Below are 19,155 nucleotides of genomic sequence, written 5' to 3'. Positions count from 1 at the left end.
CCCGTGGACACAGTCCACCATGTGTTGGACACTCCTCCTCTTCCAATTGCTACAGCAAGTGGGCATGCGGTATTTGCTGAAGGGCTGAGGTTTCATACATCTTCTGGGTTTTAGCTGGTTCTTTAAGGCAGGAACAAACTGTTTGCACTGGTCCAAAGGAGGAGATAGGCACTTAAATGGCACTCAGAATTCAGGAGTCTAACCTGTGATTCAAAGTCCCAACTTCTGTCTCACCCTGGAAGCCCTTTATAGGGGCTAGAAGAGGTACTTTTGCATCTGACTAAAAGTATGCCACTCCCAGCATGCAGCTCACCTAAAATACTATGATCACGAAACCCAGCACTCCCTCTGGTGATCTGAGATAGAGAGAGGTCTTCAAAGTGCAACTAAATGCTTTTCCACAGCATACCATCTTAAATGCACATTCTACATGTGTTCCTTATTTCATGTACACTTGTAAACCTGTTACATTTGACTTATATTTGGAGTCACTCTGGCAAATATATGTACTTAGCGTTACGTATGTGAGTTGTTTCTTTGCAGTCCCAATGCTGTATGTTTTAATACACCGGTAATCCCCAGTGCCTGCAGGGAGTCTGGTCTAGTCCGCTCTAGACCCGCAGGAGGGAAAAGCTGCATGCCTTTTTATGTGTTCCCTGATTTGCCTGTAACCTGTCCCCAAGGATTTTTACAGGCAGGCAGCAGACAGACTGTAGGCCTGCTATGGACATGTCCCTCATGATACATTAAAGAACTTCATCAGACTTTTGCTGGTTAGTTAAAATCACACCTGTGATCCCTGCCCTCCACAGACACACACTGCCTTTCCAGTCATGTATCACCCTCCCCAGTTGCTGTTGCTACATCTGAGGCTGGGACATATGATCTGTTTGTGAATCAGCTTGGGCACTGCTGCAGTTCTTAGCCCGGCATGCAAAGGTAAACTAACTCCCTTCATGAATGGATCACAAGTTCCTGCTTCAGAGTCTTGGGCTAGGGAGCTTCTGCTGCCCAGTTATAATCCACTGCTGCATGGCTGTCTGCCTGATACCATCCTAAGAGTATAATAAATTAGGAGGCATGCTCTAAGAATTTACCAAATTGTAAAATTGACTGTGCAAACAGAAATCTGAAGGAAGCTTTGGAGATGCTTTTTACAATGCAATATAAACATAGTGGCTAGGCCTCTTGAAAGTTGTGTGGATATGCCCACACTGGGACAGTTGCTGGGCCTAGCTGATTCAGGAAAGAACATAAAGAAGCCATTGATTCAGTGGGAAACATTTACCCAAGAGTAGTGTTTGAACAGCTCAGGTCTCGGAACAGAATTCCACTTTGATAGCGGTCAATATTCATTTTAAAATGTACTGTAGCTTGTGAGAATTAATTTTTAGGTCAGTTTAAATAATCAGTTATCCTACTCTTCCATTTCTCTTTCATGGCGTTGTAGGCAAATTAATTGTATGTTAAGTCCTAAATAATTTTAAAGGTTTGATTTATGACCCAACTATACTTGCCTTTTAAAAACTCTCAAGGGCAGAGACTTAAAAGTCTTACATGTTTGTATGGCACCAGTACAGCAGCCCTCGGCATGTAGGTGTCCTGTAAGCAGTATTGAAAGATAAACATTAAATAATGGTGTCTTCTGAAGGTAAGAACCATGGTTTTTGCAAGTTTTTTTGCACACTCACAAGTATGTGCCAGGTAGACAAACACTCCGGAGTTCGAAAGATGAACCCCTTTTGAACTGTAAGCATCCTGTCTCAGTGTGATTCCTAGGGAGAAAAATCTTCTCTTGTCCAAGCTTTTTGGATTTATGTAGACTCTGGGAAGTTCACTGGTGGGTTTATTTGGCAGGTGGACCTTATTAACCTGCCAGCAAGGGACTATTTGACCTGCTTAGGTTTGTACAGCTTGTAAATAAAGATTCTGTCAAGGAAGAGAGATTCTCTTGTGCTTCAGACTATTTATATCTCTTATAACTGTGGCTGTTAAAGTTTATAAAGAAACAGAAGGTCTGGGATGTGAGACAGAAAGCCCTGAGGGAGTCTTACGTGTTGTATTTAGATTGCTGTGTTAATATCCTAAAATAAACACAGCATGCCAGAAAGTGGGGAATACTTTTATTGTAATTATTATTAACTCAAAGACCTAAATTGTTGGTTATTGAATGGAGTATGGCTGAGCTTGGCTGCAGAGGACAATAAAATAACCTCTTAATTTAACACTAACAGCTATTGGCAATCAATGGGAGCCAGGCATTTAATTAGCTTCATTTCCCTCCTTTTTTTCTTTATCTTTTTTTGCATTGTTCTCAAGTTTAATAATTACTAGTATTAATATTCTTACAGCTCAGGTTAAGAATGGATACAATAAGTTTACAATAAATTGCAATCATAATCAAACTATGACTCCTAGACTCTCCATCAATGGAATTACTTTAATCGGGCAGAAATGTTGTGTTGAAAGGCATGTACTATTTCAGATTAAAAAAAAATCCCTTCAAGAAGTCTTTCAGTCTGTCTAGTGCAGGTTTGACCATAGGGTCCTCTCTAATGCTACAACGTAATTTTTAATAGGTGTATCTGAATCAGTGAAAAGGCTTTATATTATTTTATTTATACTACTTATAATGTAAGAAAATGTTTTTCTCTTATTCAGAAGCCACCAATTTGGACTATTGGAACAAGAGCAATAATTTTTGAGAAAGGTTTCCTTCTGCTTCAGCTGACCTATTCAGACACCTAAGTGCTACTGAAGATCAAATGACACTGGGTTCAGCATCTGCCAGAGTTGAGATTTTGAGTCTGTGTTCCTTGTTCATTCATTTGAAAGTCAATTTTGCAATATTTCTGCCTTCTGTCCTGAAAGGGCTCGATAAATGTTCTTTGACCTTAGTCAGGTTAGACTGATCTGCTACTTATGCATTCTAGTGATATTTTTAAATATTAACAGTCACCAGTTTATAGAGAGTCTGTTGCATTTACAATTACAAACATACCGGCTGTAAAAGTACTTCACCCAAGAGTTGCTGCTGCAGCCCAGGAGAACTTGATATTGGGGAAGGACGGGTAGGGTATTACCACTGATGTGCACTGAGGGGAGAAAGGCTTCCAAATTGTGCTAGGCACCAAAACTTCACCAGTGGAAGCCACTCAGGAGAGATGCCAAGACAGGCAGTGCACTTTCTTGTTTTGTTCCACCTCTTTTCCAAATGGGCATATCTTTTAGGAGCTGGATCGCCTGGCTTCCAGCCCTGCTATGATGTGGGACTGGCAAACTGCTGTGCACCTGCTCCAGAGGGATTAGCCATCGGTGACAGCCCATACCCAGAATTTCCTCCACAGATGCTAGTACCCTTCAACAAGTGAGTCAGAACCATTTGACTTGGAGCTTTTTATAGTTGTTGTTGAGGGTAATGATAATCATCCTAATAAAGTCTAGTTCTTAGTCTCTCATACTTAATGGTTTGCCATTGGTCGAAGAAGATACCATGCTGCTCTTCACTCCCATCCCTATTTGCTTTACCAGCATAGCAAAACACTGTTAAGCTTTTACGATCATCTGTCATTATGCTGGAAAGCGAGTGTTGTCTGGTGGATAAGATGCCAGGCTGAGTCCAGAATTGACTCCGCTAATGAATTTGCCATTGGGAAATCTAAGACTATATTACTTCCTCTGCTGTTTTGATTTTCCTACAGATAAATACATTAATTTGAGAATTCAATAAACAGCTCATGCTGAAAATCAAGCATGCCAGGATTGGTTTGCAGAACTGGGCTCCACATTGAGTTTTCTAGTCCAAAGAATCAAATATTGTCTGTATTGTATTCATATATGTTGATATGCACCATATACAATTATGGTGCTAATTGATTATAAAGATAATATGCACTGTTGTTTTTCTCTTTTGTCCACTGCTTACAGGCCTTTATGTCATTCTAGTAGGAAACAGTTTTTGATGTAAATAATTACTCTTGAAAACTGTGTCTGTATAACTGAGGGAATAAATGTCCTAAATTTGATTCCACCCAAGTTCTTTTCAGTTTTCTTTTTTCATTTTCTTTTTCCTTTCTGCAAATACATAAAAAAGAATCAGGCACTTCCTGCTATCCCTAAGCACAAATTTAGTTCCTGGTATATCCACTCTAACGTATTCAGGAAGGAAGGAATAATCTTTCTGAGGCTGTAGTGCTTTTACTGTGGCTGCAGTAGCTGTAGCTCAGACTGTCCCTAAGTGAAAAATACTGGAGGAATTGTGTAATGTTTGATCTTTGGGAGTAATAAGGAACAGGCCCATTCATAGGTGAGAATAATATGATTGGACTAGCATTGTGCAATACAGTGAAGCAGACAAATGTTCCTGCATAGAGGAGGCTACCATCTGCTAGAATTAAAGTATTAGGACCAGCCACAAAATGCACTGAATAAAAAGTTTTTTCTAAAATAAAACCATCCATTTTCCGGCTAGGATAAAGTAAGATTGATTAGGTAGCACTTGTAAAAGGTGGATTTTGTGAAAGAGGAGGATGTTAAGTGCTCTAGAGAAGAAGGATTTGCAAGAGAAGGGTGATAAGATAAAGATTTGTCCAAAACAGGACTGGGAAGTGGCTAAGTGGGAACTGTGAGCTGAGTGTGTGGGAGGGAAGGAGGCGAGCGTTCATTTCACCCAACACTAAGAACAGAATAAAGGCGCGGGTGGGGGACAGATTGCTGTTTCTTAGTCCGCTTAAAATTAAATGACCTGTTGATTTCAATTCTGGAAGGTATTAAAACTGTGTTCACTGGGCTTTTAATGTACATTTATCAACTGGTTTGTGGTGAATAGTTTGTATCTGTCCTTTCTTCTAATTACTCTCTAGCTCACCAAAAAAATCCAAGTAGTAACACAACCAACCTGATTCACCTTTCAATTCAGTAAGATTCTACTGGATTTAGATCCAGCTACTTTGCTTTAAAGATATCAGCTATTATTTTTAAGCAGCACACTGTAGGGCTACTTTAGCTTTCACCTGCTAGCAGTCAGAGACAGGTCCAAGATACCCTCACAGCACAGATAAGCCTTCCCCAGGCTCCCGTGACAAGCGGGTGTTAGGACAGAATAGGTTATACTGCTGGTGCAGGAGGAAAACAGAGCTGCCTGGTAAAGCACCTTTTTGTGTAGTGTATCAGGAATCAAGCTCTGTCCCTGTTTTGCTAGAAATCAGCTGTTTTAAGAAACATTTCCTGCAAATTTTAGTAAACAGATTGGTTCATGCTTTAACTTATTAACATGCATTGTATTTGCTATAAAAATGTATATAATCAAGAGAGATTTGAGTGACGGAGTGGATTTGTGAAAACATCCGCATAATGTTTTTCCACTTGCTTTCAACCCCGTTCTTGGATTTGCTGGCTGAGACAATGTTTGGAGTAAAGTCACATGATCAATCTGCATTTTCTTGCAGTCTTCCTGAGCTGTTGCACCACTCTCTTTCATGCTAGGTATTCTGTTGATCTATGGATCTAAGCTCCTTCTTTTAAGGGTAATACATCAAAATTGTGTTTAGGATTTCAGTCAGGGAAATTATGTCAGAATTAGAACATTCCTGAGTGAAGGTCATATAAATCAATCCTTCAGTTATTCCATTTTCAGTTTCATTGTAATGAACAGTACCCTGCTTGCAGTGAGAAAGCTTATGGTGCTAGAATACTGATAAGATGATATTGCATTCAGAGTACATTTTCTGCTATTGGACGAAATCTGCAATGCGATAGATGACATATATGCAAGGGTCCGTGTTGAAAAGCCTTGAATTGTCCAATTATAACATTCTAGGGATGAGGTTGGTTTGCAAAATCATTGAATCATCTTTATTGCAGAAAGAATTTTAACAAAGTAATAACAAAGGTCTTGTAGTAGAAATGTAAAAGAAAAACATATCTCTCTTTCAAAGCTATCATATTAAACAAGTTAATGGTATATTGTTGTGCATTCTTAACACTGGGGTGTAATTTTTACATGGGTAGTAATGCCTAACATTTAACATCACTTTTCATACTTAAAATACTTGACAAGTGATGTTGCTCATAATAACATAACGTAGCTAAGTAGCCATTTTAATTCCTTGTGAAATTGTAACACTGAGAAGTTAAGAAATCTGGGACTGGGATCAGACCGACAGGATTTGGTGTATGCTACTGATTATTCAGGTTGTTGTCCAAATTCCTTGATAGTTCACACATACAACCTATAAGTACTTCCTAATGTATATATTGAACCTGCACTCACAGGACAGTATAAAGCAAATATTACTCTTTGAACACACTGCTACTCACTTTACCCTGGGGAAATAGCTAAAACATGTGTACCTGTATTTATTTATTTACTATACAGAGCCCTCCACTGACATGCCAATATACCAGGGCTGGTATATTCCAGCCTGTTTGTTCGCTTACTTCCCGTTCACTGACTCTGCTCTTCCCACCAGCATCCCCCTGGGTTAGACATATTCGGTTACCACTCAACCCTGATTTGCATGTGGCTTACTCCAGTTTCTGTGCACCCCTGCCCTGATCAGAGGCGCAGCTGAAGGCTGCAGGGAGGAGGAGGAGGAGCTCTCCAGGGTTCTGTTCAACCTGAGGTGCAAGGATTTGGGGAGAAATACCTCAAATCTGCCCTTTGATCCAGCCAGCTTGAATCAGCTTGCAGAAATGAGGACATGCCCCATGGCCGTAGAGGGCACGTAATGCATCAAACTGGTAAAGGCTCTCCACTGCAAGGTTAAAGATGGAAAGAGGAATTCTGGCAACTCCCCATCTACCTGCCTGCATCGCGATGTTCTGAGTAGTGCCCTGAGTGTGGAGCTTGCAGTCCTCCACGTCCTGTTTCTGGAAGGATAGTAGACCAATGGAGGTGGGAACAATGGTTGCACTGGAGGAGACAGTTGAGAAGGAGGTGGCAGAGTTTCAGGAGCAACGGTGAAGTTGTGAATTCACCAGAAGTGGGCCTGCAGCTGATGGGTTCATTTTCTGAGGGTCCGTTCAAGAGTGATCTCATGGTGCTGGGAATTGCAGGGTAGTGCTGAAGCAAGGTGGTGCGTAGTTTTCGAACAAAATTTTTAACAGGAATTTTTAAAGAGGTGACTTAAACATTGTCTTTCTGGTTGCACTGGAAATATAACAGCATCACCTTTTTATCAGCAGCTTCAGCTGGGACTTTGAAAGAGTCAGCCTCTTCACGCTACCTGATAGATTGACCTTGACTCGGGCTACACAGTCAGGGAAAACATTTGCAGAGTTTTTACACTGCACTGAGCCTGCTGTTCTGGAGTGTAAGAACTGAGGGATAACAAGCCTAAGACAAAGCACAGGGACCACAAAACCGGTGATGATAACGATGTGAAAAACAGAGGAACCAGAAGGAATGGGGGAGAGATAAAGGGGCACAATAAGAAGTGTACCGGGATATTATGCAGCTCTTCAGGAAACAATCACAGATGTTAAACAGTTCATTAGGGAAGAACAAATCTCTCCAAACCATAATGCCAGACCTGGCCAACTACAGCGTGAATGTGAGCGTGGGTACGTAAGCATGGGTTGTGTGTGCCTCTGCAGTGCGGAGGCTTGAAAACGGGTTTGCCAGAAGCACACATGCACATGAGCTGGGACACTGCAATATACAAGTAACCTTGGTGACAGAGGCAAGACTAAAACACGCAGATTCATAGCTCCCTGCTCTGTCCTCGGACCACTAGGCTACCTCGTGTGTTTCTTTATCAGCAGCGATGAAATACAACAGTTGCTGCTGCAGGCAGAGTAGGCTAATGGCAGCAACACTATGCCTGCCCTATTTCTCATACTCTTTCCCTAAGCACTTGTTTCTGCCTATGACCAGAGATTGGATAAAGGGACTCACAGGCCTTTGGTTTAGCCCAGTGCAGTTCTAGTTTCCGTAATGCCAAACGAAGCCCTCATTCAACCTAAATAAAGAACAGGATGAGGCACTGTACATTTCTTTGTTTACAGTGACTTAATAAATTCTAGAACAAATGTACTCAATTTGGAAGCAAAAGAACATTTTCTTACTGTCAGCTCTACAAGCTGGTCTTGAAAGCTGATAGTCACTGGATTCTTTTTTTCCTGTACATCAATGCAAGTAAAGCTTTGGAGACAAAATCCGTAAATTTATTCTGCAGTACCTTCTCCCTGCCTTCACATCCTGTCTCAGTGCCATCTGTAATTCTTACCTTCAGCAGGTTTATGAAATGTCTCAGCTGAATAAAAATACGTTGTTACTGATATAGGAGAAGGATTGGAATTAATTTCGTCTTTATTAAAGCGAAATGAAATTAGTTATGTTGACATCTCAGTTATAAAGGGAGCAAAAGCTACAGTATTTTTTTACCCATGTAAGTAAAATAACTGTGTCGAAAATCACGATATGCTACATAGGAAAATTATTTTTGTATGATGCTGTTTCACAAAATAATGTAAATATATGGATTGCATAGGTGTTAGTAGGAGCAGAATTTGCTCAGAACAAATAATCCATGATCTTACTTTGTTTTAGTTAAATTCCAGTTTATCTTCATTTCATTCATTCTGCTTGTGATACTTAAGTTTGCCATAATAAAGACTCTGCTGGGATTCTAATTAGGGACTTTTGAGGAACACCATTACCACAGTGAACTGAGAAAAAGGTCAGTGTCTCGAGGAATCTGGAAAATACTTCTACTGGAGCAAAATATCTTTCCTGTTGGCTTATTTAGATAATTCAAAGTTTTAAACAGAAAATAACAGATAATGATTAATACAAAGCCTACTATCACTCAAGAAATGTATTATTACCAAAGCCTGACCTAAAAATTTCTTTCAACCAGATCTGTCATTTTTCATTTGGAAAATACTGGCTTGTTCATATTGTTTTTTGAAATGTGCTTAACCAGACAAAAAAATCAGAGCAGTCAGAGAAAGGAAACACCTTTGAGATTCATCCCTAATATATTTCCATTAATCTCAGTGGAGTAACAGCAATAGTATCTAGCCTATATGCTCTGCAAAGGAGAGAAATGCAGTTCCATAGACAAAAGGCATGGTCTGGTTAAATCAATTTCTATAGCATCTTGTCTCGACATATTTGAGAGCACTATCTTTCTCAATTAATGTCAGCTCTGCTCTGGGAATACTCTTTGGTAGTTAACTGTTGCTGTTAGAGAGCTAACTTTAGATATAACACAGCTGGTTTATGTATTTTGCTGTTAATATTTTTGGTAATGGAACAACAAATGCAGAGCGAACAAACTATTAAGCAGAATGCAGAAGATTTTCCACCCAAATAAATCAACTTTAAGGATAAGAAAACCCAACTCTAAATTTCTTTTGACTGACTCTAGATAGAAAAAATCAGTTACAAACCTCAGGAACCTCATTTAAGGTAGGTCTTAGGGTTTTCGTTTTCCCAGATTTCTAAGTCTCCAGCCTACTGGGGGGTTGCACATGTGCCTCTGTGCAAACACCACCAATCTCTAGAATATTTCATTTTAAATTCATTCTTGGGCAGCTTCTTTACTTTCATTTCCACTTACATCAAAGTCAAATAGAAAACCCTCAAACAGCCCAACTCCTCACATAGCGCAAGAATGGAGGAAGAGCAGACATGATGTTTAGAGGGTATCAAGAAAACACTGATTGTATTTGTGAGAAAGATCATGGAGCAAAGAAAAAGAAAGCAAACTGAAGAAAGAAGATAATGGAAAGTAAGAGCAAGGCAAATTTTTAATTCACGTCTCCTCGCAGCTTTCATGGGTGATTACCCACTAGAAGGAGATGGACTGTAACTTGTTCCCAGGTGGATATGGCAGAAGTTGTACTTTGTAAAGTCTGAAAAGGGAACACTGTGGTAAGAAAGCCAGAAAAGATGCGAGTTTCCTACCCTGGTAGAATTTTGTGCTGCAAAGTTCTGTGTAAGTTACCAACCAGACTGAAATCCTTTCCCTTTCTGACCTGGCTTTCATTACACTTTTCTTCAAAAAATCCCCATCTCTCTTAACCTGTTTGTTCTTTTGTTGGTGACAGCAACACCTGGAGTTGTAAGGATGGCAGAAACGGTGTTGTGCTTGTCTAGGACTAACTGAATTGCCATAGCCCCTCAGCATGGGGCGAGCTATGCATGCTTCAAGTCAAGCGGCTTGAGACCCACCGACAGTGACCCTTCAGTCTACCTCAGACACCTCGTTGGTTCCAATTTAGGACTCGCATCTTGCGGTTTTCATTAGCTGTTCAAGGGTTATCATTTATGGTCTCTTATTCTCACCTCTATTTATGCAGAATGGAGAAGGCTTTTAAAATTCAAAGCAGGCTCAGGCATGTCCTTTCCTCAAGGGAAACTAAGAAGGGAAGTAGTAATGGCTGCTTAGAATTGGAAACAGGGCATAGGAAAAGTAGCTGTTACCCACTTGTGACATTCCTGCTTCGGAAAATGAGTAGTTTAGGGACTTCCTAACTTCCAAACCAGACATTGCATCTAGATGAGCATGTGTCAGAGACTTTGTTAAGCCTATCTCCCTTGAATTTGTCTATTTTCTTTTTGAACCTATTTATTTATATTTTTGGGGTTTAGAACATCCTGTGGCAACAAGTTCATATGAAAAGGTATTTCCTTCTGTTCTTTTTTAAACCCTGCTCCCTGATAAAGTGATTGAATTAATATGGTATTATGAGCAGTGATAATAACCATTTTCTATTAACTTTCCTCCCACCTTCATTATTTTCCAGACCTCTATGTATCCCCTTCCTGTTGCAGTATGAATGCAAGCCCCAGCCTGGCTCCTGTTTATACTAGGATTTTTGAATTATATGAGGGCTTTTCAGAGTCAAGCTATTAGTAGTGACAACAGTCTTCTCTTAACTCTAACCTTGCCTCTCTGCATAAGAACTGTTGGATAAATAAGTACATAATGCAAACTTGGAAAAGATGCATAATTATTTCCACACAGGAAGTCTGCAGTTGATAGTTTGGTGTCACAGATAGAAATGACTAGTCTAACGTGCTGTGAACTAAGTCAGAGCCAAAGCAATTATCTAATGCCTGTGAATGCTCAGGGTCAACTATAGTCTCTGCTACCATGCTTGATGCCAGAAAAGTTCACTGACAAACACCAGCCATCAAAAACACTTCTTCCTCCCAAACTCCATGTGAGTAGTTCTGAAAGTGGCCTGCAGTTATATCCTGCTCACCTTCAAATTCCCTCAAAAATAGTACAGGGGTGCGGGGCACTACTGGTTCAACAATCCTGGTTTAAGGATTACCGAAAACATGGCATGGCTCTGTTTGTCAGTACCCTGACATGATTCTTAACACAAACCTGGTTACGGTAAATGTAAAATAGTATATTTGCAAAAATCCAAATAAAAACAACACATTTGCATTGATTATCCAAAGCAATACACAGAAATAAAAAGAAATAGGGTGTACAGGACATTTGCAGACCCGGAGGAGCAGCTGGCTGTGCTCTGTAAGAAAACTAGGCACAGGTGCTGGGATTGAGCCCAGGGCCCTAATTCCCAGCTGGCATGCTGGAAGAGGCTTCCCGCTCAGGGAGAGTTAGATGTCTGTTCCTTGGGCGGAGAGGCCTCGGAAAGGGGAGGAGGTTCTTCCCTTGGCACAACAGGAAAGCGCTGCTGGCTGAGCCAAAGGGGAATGGAGTCTTTTTGTTGATATCTGTTGGGTGTATTTCCTCTCTCAGCTGTTGGATTGGTGATTAAAAAAGAAAATGATTGATATATGTCATATTGGAATGTGTGTGCAGCTTGTCACCCTGACTGATGAGCAGTCTGGATGGCTTACTTTTACCTGTTGCTCAGATTAGTCCCAATGAGATCCTCTTGCTCTACCCAGCTGATGAACTGCTAGATATTTGCAACCCCCAGCTAAGGCTTCAGTTCATACATAAAGTTCCCTCCTGAAGTTGTTTTCAGAGGAGAGCACCTGGTTTGGGGGACTTTACTTCCCCTGGATACTATCAAATCCAACAATAAAGCTCTTTTATGTCAACTTGGTATTTTCTTATATACGCATATAACTTACTAGCCACACTTCATACAATCCCATAACCAGGATTAAAGCACGTAATGCGTTACTGAGAAAATAACTAATTGCTTTAAGGTAACAGGACGTTCGGGCGTGAATGCCTCCTCAGTCTGTCTCTAGGGAATACTATAATAGTAATAAAGTGAATAGAGGCCTAAGACAGGCAGGAGAGAGGTTGCTGATTACATGGGAAAGCCCAGACAAAGCGTCTTCTGTTTCTGATGCCTGAAATTCAGCCGCATAAGAAAAAGGCAGGATACTGGCAAAGCACCACTGGGATGTACTTGTGCTGATGGCTCTTTGTTATTTTTCTATAGCTGGACATCACATTTTACCAGGTATTTCCCCGCAAGATTCTCATATACCTACAAATCAGTCCAAACCAAGTGTTGTCAACAGAGCTGCCGCTTCACTTGCCTTGGAGGTTGCCATTCTTTCTGTGTCACAAGAACAAAGATAAAAATGTTACTTTTTAGCCCTTTCCAACACTTTTATAATATTATCTGGCAAGCACCAGGATTTGATTTTACAAATACATAACTGAGCTTGTTCCTTTCCCATTCTGTGTCTGTGAATGTTAGTGATAGCACAGGGACATGGCATGCATATGCATGTGTAGGATTGGGGCCCAACAGCTTAGGTCCTGCTGAGGTCAAGGCACAGACATGCAGACAAACACTGATTTAGAAAATTTACAGTATAGAGGACGGTTGTAGAAAGGGAAAGCACACTGACCATTCCAAAGGAACCAACTCCTTTTTTAAATCTCTTAATCTGCTTTTCATTATCTCTGTGGGGAGGCCTCTTGAGAAAAGCAGCTCTTTGACTTGAATAAAGGAGGGGCTGTGGGCTTGCATGCTGGAATGGGGAGGTCATTGCACGGCAGCACGGAAGATGGGAGCGTTAGTCAGGTCAAGGAGAACAGGATAAAAAAGTGTGAGATCTGTGTTACAGGCTTGGTCTGGATTATGTAAGGTAGAAAGTTTAAATCTGAAAGGTAAACAAGAGAGAGCCATTCAAAGGTTGGAAAGACATATTCTGGTAGGGTCATTCAGGCTGATTGTTAGGGGAATATATGGGTCAGGACTGATAAGATAATCAGCAAAAACAGCAAGAAAGAGGTAACAACAGCTGAGGCCCAAAAGGGCTACATTCTGCATAGGAATTTTAAGCATCAGCCTTCAGCAAATCAACCTATCCATCTTCAATATCTTCAATATCTATCTTATTTGGGAAATGCTTAGTTCTGCTTCCCTCCTTAGAGCCAGATGAAGCCCAAATATGCCTGGGGCCACAGCCTTGCCAAGTTGCTAAAGAAAGTTATGTTATTACCACTAAAATGGGCCTTGGAAGCAGCCCATTTTTCTCCTTTTCAGAATACAAAGGTAAAAATTCTTCTAAAATGGTGTGCTGACCTTCTGGTGTTTCTTTAATGGACACAAACTGAAAGGTATCTCTGGTTTGCAGGGACCTCCTATTTTTCCAGCACTCCTATAATACTGGCTGACTTCACCAGGAATTTGGAGATATATAAGGAGTGCAGGATCAGGCCTACAAAATCCAGGATGGGGTGGGGGAGGGCTTCCCTGGACGCATGCTTTTCTTGTCTTGCTTCTTGATGGGTTTATAAAGGTGGAGGTGGCAGATTTTGAGCTTTTATTGACAGTAACATAACATTTGGTGCTTTATAAAGACCTAACTCTGAGAGGCAGATGATGGCATAAGACTATCGGCTTTCCGTGTTTCTAATTGCAGACAGGAACTTAAAAACCTTACAGACTCAAAAAAACTGGAGGCAAAGAATAACTCCAGATACATATTTTTAAAGTCTGTCATTCATAAAATCAAATTGATGCATTTGGAGGTGTAACAGGTTATATTAAATACAAGATTGGTAATTTTGTAGCAAAATCTCAGGCCATCTCATATCAGCTGGAACTAACAGGTGCATCTTTAACACTAGAGACTCCTTTTGTCCTTTTTTCCTCCATATTTCTCAAGGTCTAAATCAGTTTACTCGTTACAGCTACGTTCTTCCCTTTTTGCTACGCGTTTAGCCTGAACACTGCCTGCCCTCCCTCCTCTGCTTGATCCTGCCTTGGCCAGAACCTTCTAGCTTTTTCCCCATGTCCTCCTCCAGTCCTGTAGACAGCAGCGCCCCAAAACACTGCTTTGTGCGATGATTATGCATCTTTTCCACTTGTTTGTTTCACATAAGCTCCATCTGCTGGTTAGAACTAGAATCTGTGTGGCTTTCACTATGAGCTGCAAATGCTACTTTTTCCTCAATTTGAAAAGATTTCCAAAATGATCTGTTTGTACTCTCCCAGCTGTGTTCTCCTCATCTGCCTGCATGTCAAATTTAATTAATGACAACCTAATACATTATTTTGTATTACTAATTCGGGTCAAGCCTATGCAGTCTTTTAAAATACCACTTTTTGACTAGAATTTGAGCAGGTAATTATCCTCAGATCTGGAATGACTGTTTACAGCACGTTATTACTGTCATGGAAATCTCCGAGTAGCTTTTCACTGCATTGTTTGAAGAGGCACCCAAGGCAGATTGTTTCTGTGCTGTTGCTAATGTGTAGCCACCGCCGCTTGTTTTTGGCACATTACAGACAGGAGTGAACTTGTGACCTGGACGTACATACAGAGCCAGTCTGTAATCCAGCGACCACTTGAACTTTTACCTTTGGGTTCTAACATTTACAGAGCAACAGGCTTCAGTATCCCGGGATCCTCTCCTAAAAATCTGTGATGATGAATGGAAGTATTTTTTAAAGAACTACTAATAATCTGTTGGTTTTCTCCCTCAGGTGGAAACTTAATGCAACTTGCTACACAGTAATGTCATCGTTTTTTTACACTGAATAGTGGTGAATAAAGATGAGGTTAATCCCATATTGTTAAACCTATTTAAGGAGACAACCTGGGGATTGCCATGGAAACAGATTCTATAGACTAGAAGTGTAATCCTACTTTTAAATACTGTATATGGACCTGCACCACAACGTAGCTTATAGAATCACACTGTGTACACAAACATGATGTTGCAGCAGAGAAATGGCAAACCTGTCTCCCGTGTCTCATCAAATGCTAATTATGCTCCCACCTCCTCCCGCTTACAGCCCGGAGCGTCAAGCATTGCACCTCCTTCCCCTCCACCCACTGAATCTTATCTTCTCTGTCCCTTGCTGCCAGCTCCGCTCGTCATCGGGGTGTAACGGGGAACCGAGGCCGTGCCTGTGTAATGAACGCAGTGGTTCTGGCAGGAGTGTCAAAGATTTGGTATTGCTACACAGCCACTTTCACAAGCTATAGGGCAACTGACCATGCGTCTGAAGTTGGGAGTGGGGGTCCTGTTATCCATCCTCCAAAAAATCAACAGGATCTAGGAAGTGCTTCCTGGGATGTATCCTCAGGGAAGGGGTGGCAACTGTGGTGAGCATGGAGGGGTGCCACCTCCAACTGTGCAGGTACTTTTGGCAGGCCACAAAGGAATCCTGCTCCCCATATGCATCTGCCTACCACCCACCAGAGCTCGTTAGATGCTGAAGAGGGAAGGAGTAAGGGACAATAGCAGATGAGAATTTCATATAACTATTTACTATGGGAAATCTGTTGGACTGTTTTCTGAGAGAGAATCCTGCATGTAAAGCTAGATACCTTACAGTTTTGCTCCATGTTCATATTGACATTTGCCCCCCAGTTTCTAGACAGATCTCTAGACTTCCTCGACGAGAACTAAAGGTTCATCTGCTCCTTCTTCATGTCTATGCAAGTACTGCACAGAGGTAGGCATATTCTGTGCTTTTATAGGTCTTACGCACATACCTCTTTTAGACAAGTAAAACATTCTGTGCTTATATATCAGTAAAATACATGTTTTGATATTCCCACAGCCTATAACAGGCATCACAATTTCCTGTTATTTGGAGTTTGTTTTGTAGTTGTTTAGACAACTCTCACCTTGCTTTTGCTTCTATTTAACACTCAGGGGAAAAAAATGGATGTTTAATACTAAATAATAATCTTAATTTTATTTAAATATTACATTTATTGTAATCATTCTCAGATCCTTGTTAAATCCATCTAGAAAAAAGGGTTTGTATTTCTTCCTTTTAGTCTCTCACCCTATTCCTGCTAGAAAACACATCATTTTCAACAAGATGGCTGACAACTTTTGCAAACAACATGGTTGCTTTAAGAACCCGGTCTAAAATGGCTGTAGCAGCTTAAGTTTTTTAAAAATAAAACCCTAGTAGCTATGTGTGTTCTGTTTTACTCTGGTAATGAGTGTTTTCTTTGTGAACTCATAGGCTGTTGGTCTGGAAGGAGTGGAAGATGGTTTTCTTTAAAACAAAAACTAACCTGCGCGGAAGGCCAATGTATCACGTACAGTCACTAGGCTTTTTCATGTGGTAGCAATCTGTACAACTACTTGAAAATTATTAATACTTCATCTTTTCTTAAGCGTTATTTCACAATGCTTGGTAAATGCACAAAATCAATTAGTATTTTGAAACTGTACCCATTTAGGAAATTTTCACAGAGTGTATTATCATTCCTTTTCATATATGGTAGAAAACCATGTAACTTCCAGGTATAAACAAATCTGGAACAAAAGACTGTACAAAAACATAATGATTCAGCTCTGAAAAGGCTCATGCATCTACATTGTCTGCCACCCTGAATACTAATGAATTTAATGAAACTATTGAAAGTCTGGTTACTTGTCTGCATAAATGTATTGAGACCTCTGTAATCATCTGTTTGCTGTCTGAAACCTCTTGTCAATAGTTTAATGACTTCAGAGCATATTATTCTTCTTGTATAGGCTTCATATAATGTTTCTACATAATTAAGCAGCTTTGTTAGAGGAACTGCCATTAGTTGCCCCATTTCATTTGGTTTTTGTTATCAACCAAGCAGAAAGAAAAAAGAATAACAAGAGAAGGCTACAAACCCACGCTAGTGAGAGAAACGTGTAGATTGGGAAGATGTTTTTTGTTGTTGTTTTTTTAATTTAAGATTGCCATCTTAACATAAAACACTATTGTTAAGTTGCACATTTTAAACCATTTTAACCATTTAAATGTACTATATATTTAAATACTCGTAAAGCAAACATAGCTGCCTAAAAATCTTGCAATACATTTGGGAACCTAACACTTTAAAAGTAGCTCTAATAATAAGTACATAAATAATAATACCAATTAATTTTTTAATAGTAACTAAATTTAAACAACACTAGAGTTTCTGTAGCCAGCACAGTCAAAGGATGTGAGAAAAGGGTGTCTTGATTATTTTTTTTAAGATCTGGTCAATTGAATAGTCCATCTTCACATATTCTTTTGAATTAATTATATAAGTAATTAAAATTAATCTAAATTTTTCATACTTAGGAGAAACCCTGAGGATTTTCTTTAAATACATAAAAGAACTTGAAAATGTTACTAATTAATTTCCTGCATTTGCCAGGTCTCAAGCATGAAAGGATGACTGCAGCCACATTTGCTTTTTCCCGCTATGAGACGCTGTGTCAGTCATGTTTTGGGTCAAACCTGAGGCTTCTGCTACCCTTTACATACAAAGTTAAATAGCACCTGTTTTCTTTGGGGCTTAGGTGGGTGTATAGGTGAACAAATGCCTGGCATTATAAATAACCTGTGAAATATTGGAGGTCTGAAACCACAGTGCCCTTGTCACTTTTGAGCCCTGTCCTTGAGGCAGCCATCTTGTTGACAGGGGGTGTCAGCCATCTTGTTGAAAAACAGTTCCAGCAGCTTTCCCCCCATTTTTTAGAACAAGGCAGGCATTAACACCCAAACCTCACATATATAGTTTTTAAAATTTCACTGTTCTCTGATTAAATTATAATTTCTGCAGGTTGATTCTGGTTATTCCCTGCATCTGTCTATGCAGTTAAAAACTGAGCAAAAATAATGCTACTATGTAATACTGTATTAACTGAGTACTGAAGTATTTGATAAAAGATCCTAACGTTGGTCAGGAGTAGGCGTATTTGAAGAATAATATGCTACCTGTAGCCAAACTATTATCGAGCACTAGTGAAGCACATCTGCCAATTGACTAATTTATGTACTATTTTATATCAAAAATATCTTAGCTCCACAAGAGAGGTATTTTTTCTGTCACGTCCCGAGATGCACAGAACGATGCAGTTTCACGGATGCAATGAAACAACTGCTGCTGAGTAGTACTTAATGCCAGCGTAAATGCCAGATTTTGGCCCTAAACGTGAGGGAACGTCATTGCACACACGGCCTGGTATTGGTGTACTGTACTTAGGGCTACGGTTATGTGCTCGTTGGCCACACCGGCCTTAACCACTCAGGACGGCTTCGTGAGGTACCAGCGCCCTCCCCTTCGGCAGCGGTCCCTCAGCGCACACGGCCTGCGTGACCTTCCCGGCACGGCGGGGGGTTAGCGGGCTGCGAGCCACGGGCCCGCCGCACGCCGTTTCCACGGTCCCCCCCCGGGTAAACAAGTCCCGCGCTGCCTCCGCGGCGGCTCACGCGGCCTTCTGCAGCCAGCCCCGACCCCGGTGGCGACAGCAGGTCCCGGGGAACCTGCCCACCCACTACTCCCCTCCACCGGCTGCCGGAGAAAAACGCTTACACGGTCGGCGTGCCCCCGGGAGGACTACATCTCCCAGCATGCACTGCGCCTTTGCCGCCCCGCCCCTGAGCGCCTCGACTAACGTCGTGTTACACCATCTAGGACTACAGGTCCCGGCATGCTGCGCGTCCCACGCCCGCAGGCTGCTTACCGTGCGCCCCCGAGGACTACACTTCCCGGCGTGCCCAGCTCCGCGGGGCGGCGCTATGCAAATGTGGCCGGCCGTCGCGGCTCGGCGCTCCTGGGCGTGTGGGGATCGCAGCGCGGGGCCCGGGCGGCGGGACATGAGCAGGCCGGCAGCCCGCCGCCGCCGCTAGCCCGCCGCCACCGCCCAGCCGCGCGCGAGCGCCAAGATGGCGTCCATGCTGCTACAGACCTGCGGCCGGCGGGCCTGCCGCCTGCCCCGAGCGCTGCGCCGCCAGCCCCAGCCGGGTGAG

At 41.4% G+C, this 19,155-nt stretch overlaps 1 protein-coding gene across 1 annotated transcript in view; it reads right to left on the bottom strand.

The window, feature by feature from the left end:
* Window positions 1-18,897, bottom strand: part of NSD2 (nuclear receptor binding SET domain protein 2) — a 100,560-nt gene extending 81,663 nt beyond the window's left edge. Inside the window, exon 1 of the mRNA XM_059818190.1 lies at window positions 18,870-18,897. The gene's annotated coding sequence lies outside the window, so the exon portion shown is untranslated. The remainder of the gene's footprint in view (window positions 1-18,869) is intronic.
* Window positions 18,898-19,155: the final 258 nt, after the last annotated feature.

The sequence above is a fragment of the Gavia stellata genome, chromosome 5 (assembly GCF_030936135.1).
Source record: "Gavia stellata isolate bGavSte3 chromosome 5, bGavSte3.hap2, whole genome shotgun sequence".
Classification (NCBI taxonomy): Eukaryota; Metazoa; Chordata; class Aves; order Gaviiformes; family Gaviidae; genus Gavia; species Gavia stellata.
The sequence above is the reverse complement of the archived record's forward strand: the minus strand, read 5'-3'. Positions and strand labels throughout refer to the sequence as shown.